We start from the raw sequence: 16,064 nt of genomic DNA, 5'->3' as shown, positions 1-16,064 counted from the left end.
GACAAAGGTACAGATGCCTCGACAAACGTCAGGATTTGGGTAAAAACTATGTCACACGAAAGAGGTGGATTTTTTTGATCTATGCCCAGGCATGACAATGGTATTATTATTATTATTATTATTGTAAACCCCCCCCCCCCCCCCCCCCTCCGCTGCCTACAGAGATAAATCAGCCGTTTTGGTGTTAAAGTTGAATGTAATATAACAGGATAAGTAATGGTATAGCCTTTGAACTTCATATTGAGGTATTACAACTATTCTATGTTTATACTGTGCATGGGGATGGCCAGGGGAGAAGGGTTGCTATAGCAACCTGCTGGCTTGAGACCAGGTGACCAGAAGAGAGCGCAGAAAAAGGGAAATGCAGGGGCTAGATCATGATGTGAGCAGTAAATGGAGGCAGCACAAAGACTGTGCTTATCTATAGCCCACTGCAGGCAGTTAGGAGGAAAAACAGAGGGGACCGACTAAAGGGAGAGTCGTGGTGGAGAATTACCAAGACAGTGAAGGATGATTTAAGGTATCTGTGAGGAAAAATAAGTGGCAATGTTCCCCCAGAGTACTGTAGTAAAAGAGCAGTGGCCACATTCATATTCTGACCAGGAAATTGAAGAAGAAACAGAAGGTAAATGGAGAGGGGAGATAAGTGAGATGTCATGTTAGCCAGTACAGTGAGTAACAGCTGTCATGTCAGTCAGAGAGGTCAGTCAGTATAAAGTGAGGAAGGAGAGAAAGTGGCAGAAACAGAGGAAAATAATTATAAGAGAGGATATCAGTATTTTCATATTTGCTAAAAAAAATTGAAAAACTTTCAAAACAAATGATATATACATGTATACAGGGTCAGACTGGCCCACAGAAGTACAGGGGAAACACCTAGTGGGCCCCATTGCCCAAAGGCCCACCTCCTCCTATGGGGATTAGGTTCTAGACTGTGCACCTGAATTATACATATGTTACATTATACTGCACAGCACTATAGTGTATTGTCTACAGTGCATTACTGTTATTAATCTGGTCCATTATTATGCATGGACTAGCATGCTTAGGGGTATGGTGGCTGGTGACACCCCTAAGCATGGGCTCCTATCACTGAATTCCCCCGATGGGCTCTTTGTACCACAGTCCGACACTGCATGTATATTAGTGATGTGCACCGGACATTTTTCGGGTTTTGTGTTTTGGTTTTGGATTCGGTTTCGCGGCCGTGTTTTGGATTCGGACGCGTTTTGGCAAAACCTCCCTGAAATTTTTTGGTTGGATTCGGGTGTGTTTTGGATCCGTTTTTTTTTTACAAAAAACCCTCAAAAACAGCTTAAATCATAGAATTTGGGGGTCATTTTGATCCCATAGTATTATTAACCTCAATAACCATAATTTCCACTCATTTTCAGTCTATTCTGAACACCTCACACCTCACAATATTATTTTTAGTCCTAAAATTTGCACCGAGGTCTCTGGATGGCTAAGCTAAGCGACCCAAGTGGCCGACACAAACACCTGGCCCATCTAGGAGTGGCACTGCAGTGTCAGGCAGGATGGCACTTCAAAAAAATTGTCCCCAAACAGCACATGATGCAAAGAAAAAAACAGGCGCACCAAGGTCGCTGTGTGACTAAGCTAAGCGACACAAGTGGCCGACACAACCACCAGGCCCATCTAGGAGTGGCACTGCAGTGTTAGGCAGGATGGCACTTCAAAAAAATTGTCCCCAAACAGCACATGACGCAAAGAAAAATGAAAGAAAAAAGAGGTGCAAGATGGAATTGTCCTTGGGCCCTCCCACCCACCCTTATGTTGTATAAACAGGACATGCACACTTTAACGAACCCATCATTTCAGCGACAGGGTCTGCCACACGACTGTGACTGAAATGACTGGTTGGTTTGGGCCCCCACCAAAAAAAGAAGCAATCAATCTCTCCTTGCACAAACTGGCTCTACAGAGGCAAGATGTCCACCTCATCATCATCCTCCGATTCCTCACCCCTTTCACTGTGTACATCCCCCTCCTCACAGATTATTAATTCGTCCCTACTGGAATCCACCATCTCAGGTCCCTGTGTACTTTCTGGAGGCAATTGCTGCTGGTGAATGTCTCCACGGAGGAATTAATTATAATTCATTTTTATGAACATCATCTTCTCCACATTTTCTGGAAGTAACCTCGTACGCCGATTGCTGACAAGGTGAGCGGCTGCACTAAACACTCTTTCGGAGTACACACTGGAGGGAGGGCAACTTAGGTAGAATAAAGCCAGTTTGTGCAAGGGCCTCCAAATTGCCTCTTTTTCCTGCCAGTATACGTACGGACTGTCTGACGTGCCTACTTGGATGCGGTCACTCATATAATCCTCCACCATTCTTTCAATGGTGAGAGAATCATATGCAGTGACAGTTGACGACATGTCAGTAATCTTGAAAAGGGGTTTGGTAGAATGAAAAAGGCGCTCCTGATAAATGGAAAAGTCCTGCTGCCTCCCCTTTACACCACTGGATTAATCCCAAGAATAATCCAAGGAAAAAAGAACTAAAGAGTGTGTGTGGGTGAAAGGAGTTGGCGCTGGAAAGGGAGTGGGGGAATGGAACTGATGATTCAGTTGGGAGGTTATGGATTGAAATGATGCGGACTGAGAGCATCACGTGAGGTCTGTCGCCCGGGCCGTGCGTGCACGTGCGCGCCTATATGTGCTCCTATTATATCAACAGCAGTAACTGATGTCATTACGGCAGAGCTGTTTTGTACATACCCCAGTTCAGAGGTCAGATGTCCCAAGAAGTCACGGTCACTGTACGTCTGGTTCGATCTTTTCAGCATCGTAACTTCCGCCCGGTTGTTTATCATGACGTCATCCTGGATCAGACTGTGCAGGAATTTTTAGAACATATTAAGAATGGATTTCATCAAAAATCCCACAGGTCTTATGATCCCACCACTTTCTGGAGGAAAAACGTCTCCTCTTTAAGAATCAGGATTTCATTAAAAAATCCCACAGATAAGTATTCATTTTTCCATCATTTCAATCCATAACCTCCCAACTGAATCATCAGTTCCATTCCCCCACTACCTTTCCAGCGCCAACTCCTTTCACCCACAGACATGTCAGTAATCGTTGGCAGGTCCTTCAGTCCGGACCAGATGTCAGCACTCGCTCCAGACTGCCCTGCATCACCGCCAGCGGGTGGGCTCAGAATTCTTAGCCTTTTCCTCGCACCCCCAGTTGCGGGAGAATGTGAAGGAGGAGATGTTGACGGGTCACGTAGCGCTTGACTTGACAATTTTCTCACCAGCAGGTCTTTGAACCTCTGCAGACTTGTGTCTGCCGGAAAGAGAGATACAACGTAGGTTTTAAATCTAGGATCGAGCACGGTGGCCAAAATGTAGTGCTCTGATTTCAACAGATTGACCACCCGTGAATCCTGGTTAAGCGAATTAAGGGCTCCATCCACAAGTCCCACATGCCTAGCGGAATCGCTCTGTTTTAGCTCCTCCTTCAATGTCTCCAGCTTCTTCTGCAAAAGCCTGATGAGGGGAATGACCTGACTCAGGCTGGCAGTGTCTGAACTGACTTCACGTGTGGCAAGTTCAAAGGGTTGCAGAACCTTGCACAACGTTGAAATCATTGTCCACTGCGCTTGAGTCAGGTGCATTCCCCCTCCTTTGCCTATATCGTGGGCAGATGTATAGGCTTGAATGGCCTTTTGCTGCTCCTCCATCCTCTGAAGCATATAGAGGGTTGAATTCCACCTCGTTACCACCTCTTGCTTCAGATGATGGCAGGGCAGGTTCAGGAATGTTTGGTGGTGCTCCAGTCTTCGGCACGCGGTGGCTGAATGCCGAAAGTGGCCCACAATTCTTTGGGCCACCAACAGCATCTCTTGCACGCCCCTGTCGTTTTTTAAATAATACTGCACCACCAAATTCAATGTATGTGCAAAACATGGGACGTGCTGGAATTTGCCCAGATGTAATGCACGCACAATATTGCTGGCGTTGTCCGATGTCACAAATCCCCAGGAGAGTCCAATTGGGGTAAGCCATTCTGCGATGATCTTCCTCAGTTTCCGTAAGAGGTTGTCAGCTGTGTGCCTCTTCTGGAAAGCGGTGATACAAAGCGTAGCCTGCCTAGGAACGAGTTGGCGTTTGCGAGATGCTGCTACTGGTGCCGCCGCTGCTGTTCTTGCTGCGGGAGGCAATACATCTACCCAGTGGGCTGTCACAGTCATATAGTCCTGAGTCTGCCCTGCTCCACTTGTCCACATGTCCGTGGTTAAGTGGACATTGCATACAACTGCATTTTTTAGGACACTGGTGACTCTTTTTCTGAGGTATGTGTACATTTTCAGTATCGCCTGCCTAGAGAAATGGAACCTAGATGTTATTTGGTACCGGGGACACAGTACCTCAATCAAGTCTCTAGTTGCCTCTGAATTAACGGTGGATTCCGGAACCACGTTTCTCACCGCCCAGGCTGCCAAGGCCTGAGTTATCTGCTTTGCAGCAGGATGACTGCTGTGATATTTCATCTTCCTCACAAAGGACTGTTGGACAGTCAATTGCTTACTGGAAGTAGTACAAGTGGTCTTCCGACTTCCCCTCTGGGATGATGATCGACTCCCAGCAGCAACAACAGCAGCGCCAGCAGCAGTAGGCGTTACACGCAAGGATGCATCGGAGGAATCCCAGGCAGGAGAGGACTCGTCAGACTTGACAGTGACATGGCCTGCAGGACTATTGGCTTTCCTGGGTAAGGAGGAAATTGACACTGAGGGAGTTGGTGGTGTGGTTTGCAGGAGCTTGGTTACAAGAGGAAGGGATTTAGTTGTCAGTGGACTCCTTCCGCTGTCACCCAAAGTTTTTGAACTTGTCACTGACTTCTGATGAATGCGGTCCAGGTGACGTATAAGGGAGGATGTTCCTAGGTGGTTAACGTCCTTACCCCTACTTATTACAGCTTGACAAAGGCAACACACGGCTTGACACCTGTTGTCCGCATTTGTGTTGAAATAATTCAACACCGAAGAGCTGATTTTTTTTGTATTTTGACCAGGCATGTCAATGGCCATATTCGTCCCACGGACAACAGGTGTCTCCCCGGGTGCCTGACTTAAACAAACCACCTCACCATCAGAATCCTCCTTGTCAATTTCCTCCCCAGCGCCAGCAACACCCATATCCTCATCCTGGTGTACTTCAACAGTGACATCTTCAATTTCACTATCAGGAACTGGACTGCGGGTGCTCCTTCCAGCACTTGCAGGGGGCGTGCAAATGGTGGAAGGCGCAAGCTCTTCCCGTCCAGTGTTGGGAAGGTCAGGCATCGCAACCGACACAATTGGACTCTCCTTGGGGATTTGTGATTTAGAAGAACGCACAGTTCTTTGCTGTGCTTTTGCCAGCTTAAGTCTTTTCATTTTTCTAGCGAGAGGATGAGTGCTTCCATCCTCATGTGAAGCTGAACCACTAGCCATGAACATAGGCCAGGGCCTCAGCCATTCCTTGCCACTCCGTGTCGTAAATGGCATATTGGCAAGTTTACGCTTCTCATCAGACACTTTCAATTTTGATTTTTGGGCCATTTTACTGAACTTTTGTTTTTTGGATTTTACATGCTCTCTACTATGACATTGGGCATCGGCCTTGGCAGACGACGTTGATGGCATTTCATCGTCTCGGCCATGACTAGTGGCAGCAGCTTCAGCACGTGGTGGAAGTGGATCTTGATCTTTCCCTATTTTAACTTCCACATTTTTGTTCTCCATTTTTTAATGTGTGGAATTATATGCCAGTATCAATAGCAATGGCCTACTACTATATATACTGCGCACAACTGAAATGCACCACAGGTATGGATGGATAGTATACTTGACGACACAGAGGTAGGTAGAGCAGTGGCCTACTGTACCGTACTGCTATATATTATATACTGGTGGTCAGCAAACTGTGCAAAAATGAAATGCACCACAGGTATGGATGGATAGTATACTTGACGACACAGAGGTAGGTACAGCAGTGGCCTACTGTACCGTACTGCTATATATATTATATACTGTTGGTCAGCAAACTGTGCAATACTGAAATGCACCACAGGTATGGATGGATAGTATACTTGACGACACAGAGGTAGGTACAGCAGTGGCCTACTGTACCGTACTGCTATATATATTATATACTGGTGGTCAGCAAACTGTGCAAAACTGAAATGCACCACAGGTATGGATGGATAGTATACTTGACGACACAGAGGTAGGTACAGCAGTGGCCTACTGTACCGTACTGCTATATATATTCTATACTGGTGGTCAGCAAACTGTGCAAAACTGAAATGCACCACAGGTATGGATGGATAGTATACTTGACGACACAGAGGTAGGTACAGCAGTGGCCTACTGTACCGTACTGCTATATATATTCTATACTGGTGGTCAGCAAACTGTGCAAAACTGAAATGCACCACAGGTATGGATGGATAGTATACTTGACGACACAGAGGTAGGTACAGCAGTGGCCTACTGTACCGTACTGCTATATATATTATATATTGGTGGTCAGCAAACTGTGCAAAACTCAAATGCACCACAGGTATGGATGGATAGTATACTTGACGACACAGAGGTAGGTACAGCAGTGGCCTACTGTACCGTACTGCTATATATATTATATACTGGTGGTCAGCAAACTGTGCAAAACTGAAATGCACCACAGGTATGGATGGATAGTATACTTGAAGACACAGAGGTAGGTACAGCAGTGGCCTTTTGTACCGTACTCCTATATATTATATACTGGTGGTCAGCAAAATTATGCACTGTACTCCTACTATATACTACAATGCAGCACAGACATGGAGTGTTTTTCAGGCAGACAACGTATACTGGTGGTCACTGGTCAGCAAAACTCTGCACTGTACTCCTCCTATATAATACAGCTGCTCCCCAGTCCCCACAATTAAGCAGTGTGAGCACAGATATATGCAGCACACTGAGCACAGATAAGGAGCGTTTTTTTCAGGCAGTCAATGTATACTGGTGGTCACTGTCAGCAAAATTCTGCACTGTACTCCTCCTATATAATACAGCTGCTCCCCAGTCCCCACAATTAAGCAGTGTGAGCACAGATATATGCAGCACACTGTGCACAGATAAGGAGCATTTTTTTCAGGCAGAGAACGGATAAAACTGGTGGTCACTGATCAGCAAAACTCTGCACTGTACTCCTCCTATATTATACAGCTGCTCCCCAGTCCTCCCCACAATTAAGCAATAAAGCACAATCAAGTTCAACAATAAACGGAGAGGACGCCAGCCACGTCCTCTCCCTAACATTTCACGAGTGCTGCTTATATAGAATCCGAATCTCGCGAGAATCCGACAGCGGGATGATGACGTTCGGGCGCGCTCGGGTTAACCGAGCCATACGGGAGAATCCGAGTATGCCTCGGACCCGTGTAAAATGGGTGAAGTTCGGGGGGGTTCGGTTTCCGAGGAACCGAACCCGCTCATCACTAATGTTTATGAGTTTTTATTTAATTAAGACAAAGAACAGGTACCTCATTTAACATAAATGTAATTCCCTCAAACTAGTAACAACTTGCTAACATTTGATTAAGCAAAATCTCTGAGAATAGGGGGCTCCATTTATAAATATATTCTTCTTCTCACATGTACTCACCTCAGCAAGACTTTGTCATTATATAATAAATGGTGTCATTATTACGTATCCAGAAAGACTGACTTTTCCATGTTGCTCGCTGCAATATACTTGGAGTTAGTGAGATTTTGATTGTAGTTGCAGTGCAGTGATATAAAACAAAAAACAAAGACACAGAAACAGCGGAGTATATAACTTTATAAGGACTAATCCAAAGAGACTTGTCATCTACAATTTTTAAGGAGATACAAATAAACTAGGTATTTAGGCTCATCAGCAAGAGGTTGAACGTCAAGAACCAGTCTAATGACACCATCAATGCAGGGTCACTACCCAGATGATACCGAGTTCTTCTATGTGCACTAACAAACGTATTTGGCCAGGTTGAACTAACTGACTTACATTTACATAAAAAAAGGTATCAGTTTATAGAAATAAATATTTACTGCTTTGAGTGAGGGATGGAGTTACGTGAATGTGTGTATTGGGTAACTACACTATCACCAATACTTTGTTTAAAGGTACCGTTTAATTGGTGTACCAGTTTCAATATAAAGTGCTATATCTATCCATCTATTCAAGTGGGAATTCAAATGAATTATAATATTTTGGTTGGTGTCTTATACATAAAACCTCTTGACATGCTTGAATAAAATACTCACATTCTGTTGGGTAAGGTCTTTCCAGTCACTATATTATTGATTAGTTGGGGGAGTCGGGACATAGTCTACCACACTATTACATTGAACCATAGGGGTTTCCTGAGTTGACACCTGGTGGATTTCTTTCTTTAATTAACAACTCGGGTGGAGGCATCATCAGAAATAGAGAAGAAGCTGATCTTAAAGATGTAGCCTGTCTACCAAACACCATCTACAGGTGAGCAGGTGTTACATTATCATCACTGGCAAGAGCAGCTCTTGTTTGACAAAAACAACACCCTGCACCAGTTATGGTAGGAGTGTCTAAGTACCCGCTTTGTGACAGTCTCGATGCACCAAACCAAGAAGTTTATTTATGAATAGTCGGGTTGTATAATACCCATCACTTTGGATTGGGTTCGCATTATTTAAAAGGAAATGTTTTTACTAACGATGTCTTGCTAGTAACAACATTGCCCTTAAATTTCAGGCAGAAACACAATCCGAAGCAATTGGTTTTACAACCTGACTCTTCATAAATAAACCCTACACCTTTAATTATGATTAGCAAATTATTATTAACCAGTGATTGTCTTTGTCATTATTTTGTCCTGTTAACAACAAACACATTTTCTGCTCGACGCAGTTTTTTCTATTTCAACGTTTTCTGATGATTAATTAACTTTCACCCATTAGTTAATTACCTTAATGATTTATGGATGAATGCATTGACATCACACAATTTCCAGCCAATAAAAATATAAAAGAATAGTGAAAATATTTAATTTTTGGTCTGAAGATCTTTATCATAATTATTTTTACAAGCCCTGAAGTTCATCATCATTATTTATTTGTAAGGAATCACAAGTTGCCAGTGCATAGGCTTTAGCTGATTAATAAAAAAATCATAATTATTTAGCCAACTATTATACAATGTTATCCACTCCTTACAGAGACTAATGGAATCACTGTGCATCTCCTCCTACATGTGCTGATTATGGTGAAGGTGGAGGCATCAAATAATAGCCCTTACAGATTCACAATAGCTGGGTCGCACTCGGGAATATGTACACGGGTGCTTCCCAGGTGCGAACCGGCTTGAGACCCCTTCAGACTTACAGCCCGACCCGGCATATTGCCGCTGACACTATCGGAGGCGGTGCTTGGAGATAATCATCTCCGAGCACTGCCTCCTATGCAGAGAACGGGTGCCGGGTCGCCTTAACCCGGCTTACCCGTTCACCCTGCATGCATCCCAGGTCAATTCCGGCTTTAACCCAGGTCAAGACCTGGGATGAAATGCCGGGATGCTCGAACCGGGATATTCTTTCAGGACCCTTTCACACTGAGCAAATTCCCGGGTTGATGCGCGTTCATGTGCAATAACCCGGGAAATATTTGTTAGTGTGTATAAGAGGACTCCTGTTTTCACAGGAATATTTACTTCTGTCCCCACCAGCACATGCCTCAGTGGTGTGTCAATAATGATGCAGGGTGTGTGGAGTACTGGTCCAGGGAAGCCCACACCACACGAGGGGTGTGCAATAAGTTTCCGGATTTACAAGTTAGCATTACATTTTTTCAAAGTATTTGCAGAGGAGTCTATGCAAAGTTGCATGTTGCAAGTTGCATGTGCTCAAACCACTTGGTGAAGCAGCTGGACCAGTCTAAAGCAGGTATGTCTTCTACATGCTGGATGAAGGTTTCCACTGCAGCTTCCAGTGATTCAAAACAAATTCCACACATCTTGCTCTTGATTTTTGGGAACATGAAGAAATCGCAGAGGGCCAGGTCTGGTCTGTACGGTGGATGACAGAGCTCCTGGATATGTTCATGGGCCAGAAAATCCATCACTTTCCTGGAGTTGTGTGAAGGTGCATTGTAATGATGGAGAAGGGCACTACGTGTACAATTTCTTGTATGGCATCTGAAAATGGCTTTCTGCACTTTCGGCAGGCATTGTTTGGTGTACCAGTCCCCAGTGACGGTACGCTGCTGCACAAGTGGTACCGTAGCTACTTCACCACTGATGATCTCCCAGACAGAGTTTGGGCGTCGCCATCAAACCTGGCCAGCATGTTGCGCCATCAAGTTGAGCCCCCTTCTCCCAAGTCAGGTGATTGGGCACCTAGCATGCAGAAATCTTGCTCAGGCCAAGTTTTTCATGGTGTATCATGCGGATGGATCCCAATGAGATGCCTGTCTCCTTCTCTAACTGGACCACGGTCACCCTGACGTCACCCTCAATTATGGCCCGCACAGCAGCAATGTTGTCCTCGGTGATGGTGGACAAAGGTCAGCCACAGTGCTTCTCATCTTGCAGAGACCATCTTCCACACTGAAGTTCTGCAAACCTCTCAAACACAGTGCTACGCGATAGTGCTTTTTCCCCAAAAGTAGCTTGCAGTTGGTCAAAACTCTCCTGTTGTCACAGACCACTCTTGCAGTAATAGAAGATCATGGCTCTCCAGTGGCCTCTGTTGAGCTCCATAACGAGTTTGGAAGTGAACAGGCTGACTTCTTTGGTGTGCAGTGCTGCCTATATGTGGTCCTGAGCCTTGACATTTCACAAGACTTTTAGGGGGCAATTCAGACCCGATCGCTAGTCTGCATTTTCTCGTAGCCTGCAATCAGATCTGAACTGCGCATGTGTATGCATCACAATGCGCAGGCACGTTGGACCTCAGCAAAGGGGATCACCAGGCAGCGACTGGGGCTTACGGTCATTTGGTCGACAAGACTTGGGTCGACAGTCATTAGGTCGACCACTGTTGGTTAACATGCATTAGGCTGACATGGTCAAAAGGTCGACATGGTCATTAGGTCGACATGGACAAAGTTGACAAGGAAAAAGGTTGCATGAAGTTTTCACAATTTTTTTTATTCTTTTAACTTTTATATACTTTATGATCCATGTGGACTACGATTGGAAATGGTAACCTGTGCCGAGCGCAGTGGTAGCAGAGCAAGGCACATTGCCTGAAGCATGGCGAGTGAACACTGTGCACTAATTGAGGTTCACCATCACTTTACGAAGAAAACGACACCAAAAAAGTAAAAAAAACTCATGTCGTCCTTTTTCCATGTCGACCTTGTTCATGTTGACCTAATGACCATGTCGACCTAATGCATGTTGACCAATAGTGGTCGACCTAATGATTGTCAACCTAAATCATGTTGACCAAATGACCCATACCCAGCGACGGGATGGTGCGAAAAAAGCGATAACATCGGTGACCGCAAGGCGGCTGACAGGAAGATGGCGTTTGTGGGTGGCAATTGAGCGTTTTCAAGGAGTGTCTGGAAAAACTTAGGCATGTCAAAACATTTGAAGGGCGGATGTCTGATGTCAATTCCGGTCCCGGACAGGCTGAAGTAATCACAGCAGCTGAGTAAGTCCTGGGCTGCGCAGAGACTGAACAAAATCAGTTTGTGCAGCTCAGCTGCACATGCATTCGCACACTTGCACACCTAAAATACACTCCCCATGTTCTACAATAATGACCTCTCCGGAGTCCCGCGTTGGCAATGACAGTGTTGCACAAATCACTGGAAAAATGGTGTGGAAGCCATTTTGTTGGCGCGGTTGCACATGCGGCATTTTCCCAGAGACCTATATGCTGTGTATGCTCTCGCACAGTGCCAGAGTCCACTCACTTGCACTGCTGGATAAAAAGAAGGGGACCCAAATGGAGATTGCACATGAGCTTCCTCCTCTCTAAGGGTCTGAGTCAGAGATGTTCGTAAACCCCAGTGGCGGAACTGTGGGAGGCAATGGAGTCGGCTGCCGCCGGGCTCCTGACCTGCAAGGTGCACTTCTCCATTGCCTCCCACCCAGGAGCGGATTTACCGCTAGACAACCAAAGCAGCTGCCTAGGGCCCGAAAGGTCCAAGGGGCCCAGCCAGTGCTTAATTGTCTAGGAGAAAATTCGCTAATGCTCTCCAGTGTAACGCCCGTCAGCAGTGTCAGCCAGCTCACCCTCCGCCCGCCTCCGCTGATGCTCATACATACCTTCTCCAGCTACGGACATTGTCACCTTTCCCACTTCCCCCTCCTGGACAAAAAAGCTGATCAGAGGCAGAAATGCCAGAGACAATGGGGCTCCTGCTGTGAAGGGGGTACGGGATGCATATCAGTGACCGGCATAGGACTGTAGATATCCCCTATCCTGAAAGGCCAGCCTTTTTGGATGATCCTGTTCGATCCCAAATACTCAGGTGTCCCCTGAAAGGTGAGATTTCCAGCTTCTAGGAACCGTTGTCAGCTTGTTGATAGACCCATGGGCCGCGGAGATATCTGCCTGCAAAACTGTAAACCGCATTTTTTTTCCCAACCGGAGACAGGCTCCAGGGGGACCCTTGTGTCGGTCTCTTCCCATTCCGGCATTTCCAGTCCGATCCTGGCGACCCAGGTGTCCCCTAAAAGAGGAGAGTCCCTGCTTTTTGGAACCATTATCTGATTTTTGATAGGACATGGGGTCGCGGAGATATCTAGCTACAAAGTGGGCGGGACCATGCATTATCTATAGGGAAATTAAATGAGCTCTCTGTTTGTGGAACATTTATTCCTCGTCTTGGCTGGAAATCTACGGTTCTGTAAAACTTAGAATTTGCTTGAGACACTCGAAATTTAAAGGAGACTCTCAGCTTCCAGTTGACCCTGGATCCAAGTTTCTACCCCTAATAGAACCAGAAATATCCTGCCTCAAGCACCGGGTCCTAGTGCCAGCTCCACACTAGAGATAAGTCCGGTTTCCTTGGTCGCATTTGTTTGACCTTTGACCCCTAATATCTCTGGAAACACCGGCCAGATCTACTTGACCCAGGTACCATCCAATAGCTGAGTCTCTCTTATTCAAAAACCAGTGAAATCTAAATTTTAGACCCCCCAGGCTACGGAACTATCCCCCACAGAAGTGACCAACCCCCTCCTGAAAATATGGATTATTAAGCCCACTCCCACTGGTCTCCACCATTGTGTGTTCAAGATCAACCTACCCCCACCTTCCATCCCTGACACCCTCTCGCTCTGCCATCTTTTATTCTCTCACTTTCCCTGATACCATCTTTCTTTCTCGCTCCTCTCTTGGTCTCTCTCTTCCTGACACCCCTCTTTCTCTATCCCTGATACTCCCTCGCTCTGACAGGGGGAGTCAGAGAATGTGGGGGAAGAAGAGAGGGGGAGATAGCGAGACAGTGTCAGGGATAGAGATGGGGTGTCAGGAAGAGAGACAGAGAGAGACACGCAAGAGAGAGGGTGTCAGGGAAAGTGAGGGAATGAGAGAAAAAGAAGGTTCTCTTTCTCTCATTCCCTCACTTTCCCTGACACCCTCTCTCTTGCGTGTCTCTCTGTCTCTCTTCCTGACACCCCATATCTGTCCCTGATACTATCTCGCTATCTCCCCCTCTCTTCTTCCCCCACATTCTCTGACCCCCCCCCCCCGTCTCTTTCTCTGACACCCTCTTTCCCTCTCTTGCTTCTCTCTTTACCTTGATACCTTATCTCTCTTTCATTCTTCCCTTTCTCCTCCTTTCTCTCCCTCAACCCCCTTCCCCCACCCCCCTGCACCCCCCCACCAACACACACACCTTTCTCTTTTTGTCTATTTAGCTATCTATAGGGCGGCACCAACATTTATCTTGCCTCTGGGCGCCTGGGACAAACTTACACCACTGGTAAACCCCATGGTTTACTCACAGGTACAGCTCTGATGTTTGCGGGTCTGTGTATGCACAGGATCTGTTCTGCGCATGTGCAAAACCCATTCTGTGTGATTGCTCGCAGTCCCCCTTAGCCGCAGAATGAATGACATGCAGCAGCATAAACAGTGGGATGTACATGCACAACCCATGCACAAGCAAACAATTGCATTAGATTTAAATTTAAAATAAAATTTAAAAAATTTCCCTGTGCTGCCACCTGCATTTGTTACAAGGGTTATTCAAAAAATGTATACACACAAAGCTCTTCATTAAGAATAAATGCACCTATGTGTTTGCCTCACACATGCATGAGTTACATAATTACAGTTGCAATATGAAGTAAGTCAAAGATTCTACCAATTTGTATTTATGCCAGCAGTGTTGATTTAAGGCAAAACATTAGAGAAGTTTTCCAATTATGCTTCCAGTGGAAATAGGCATATACAGTGGATAAATATCAGGATGATTCACCCCAGAAATGTGTAATAACTATAGCTGGAGATACGATTTTGTGTAGGAAATGTGTCCAGTCCAGATTTAAAAAGATAAGAACAAAAGTTAATAATGAAAATCTTTTTGTACCGTGTTGAATTGGCCCTTTGTTATCTGCACAGTCCTAGGTATGGCAAGAAAATAAGCATACTGCAACCCAGGGGCTACCAAACGCAGTTCTCAAGTCACCCCAACAGTCCAGGTTTTAGGGATATCACTGCTTTTGCACAGATGCATAGTCAAATTGATTGAGGTACTAATTAAATCACCTGTGCCTAAGCATAGATATCATTAAAACCTGGACTGTTGGGGTGCCTTGAGAACCGCGTTTGGGAACCTCTGCTGTAACCTTTGAATTAAACTAATTAGGTCACCTCAAAGGTGCCTTATTCCAAGTACAAAGTCAATCCTTAGATTGTAACTTCCCTGAATACAATTACTTACTGCTTCCTAAAAAGTAAAACTAATCCAATTGGTTTGGCACAGCTGGTCCATCCGGAACTCATTGCTGAGATTTAGTGAAGCATATATAACATACAGTACAAGATAAATTGGAGTACCATTTTTGGATCAATTTTAAAAGTATTGGCATCATATGTGCTTGCTGACAATCACGAGGAAATAACTGTGTTACTGTATAAAGGTCTCGGTATTCGAATGATAGGTCGACCTAAATTAGGTCAATAGTCAATAGGTTGACCACTAATGGTCAACATGCATTAGGTCGAAATGGATATTTGGTCGACATGTAAAAGGTCGACAGTGCTTATGGTCAACAGGTACAAAAGGTCAACATGTGCAAATGGTCAACACACATATGGTCGCATCATCTTTTTTGTTGTTTTTTTCAACTTTTTCATACTTTACCATCCACGTGGACCACGACTGGGAATAGTAACCTGCGAAGCGAGCGATGCTAGGGGACGCGTTACACTAATTGGGGTTTCACATGCTTGACGGCGAAAATGACACCATGTTGATCCTTTTCTAGTGTCAACCTTTTGCCCATGTCACCCTGACAACTGATCATTTGCTCCAAAATGTGGGAAAACTGACAAAAACTGTCATTCAGACAAATTGGTTAAATCAAATAGATCTAACCAATTTGTCTGACTGACCATTTTTGTCAGCTTATTGGCAAATGGTCAATTGTCATTTGCTCCCATACATTACCAGATTTTTGTTCCAACCAACCAGATTGGACAATAAATCTTTAGGTGTATGGCTATCTTAAGATGAACTACAACCAAAGATTACTGTAAGAATGCTAAAAATCTATCCTACTCTGCTGTTTCCTCCATGTTACTGTGGCTCCCTGATTTATATATGGCTACTATCATCCACACACTTGAGCTCAGACAACAGTTTATTGCCATCAGACATGCACGTATTTACTGTACTCAGCTTGCGTCCTTGGCTGAGTAAAAATCTCCAGAAATGTTCTCTTTAGCACGTGTGCAGGTATTGTAGGAGATATTTGCAGAGCTGTGTTAGTTTAGTATCTCTTTTTAAAGAAGGATGTGTCCCATATACTAACTTCCCATCTACTAAATGTAGCTTTCTTCTAAAATTCCCAAG

The 16,064-nt window shown here is 45.1% G+C and overlaps 1 long non-coding RNA gene across 1 annotated transcript in view; it reads left to right on the top strand.

Annotated features, from left to right (window-relative positions):
• Positions 1–349: 349 nt before the first annotated feature.
• The window catches only part of LOC134943654 (uncharacterized), a 47,854-nt gene continuing 32,139 nt past the window's right edge, over positions 350–16,064 (top strand). The window contains exon 1 of the long non-coding RNA XR_010181665.1: positions 350–625. This is a non-coding gene — a long non-coding RNA (uncharacterized LOC134943654). The remainder of the gene's footprint in view (positions 626–16,064) is intronic.

This window comes from Pseudophryne corroboree, chromosome 7 (genome assembly GCF_028390025.1).
Source record: "Pseudophryne corroboree isolate aPseCor3 chromosome 7, aPseCor3.hap2, whole genome shotgun sequence".
Classification (NCBI taxonomy): Eukaryota; Metazoa; Chordata; class Amphibia; order Anura; family Myobatrachidae; genus Pseudophryne; species Pseudophryne corroboree.
Note: the sequence above shows the minus strand (reverse complement) of the source record. Positions and strands in the feature narration are given on the sequence as shown.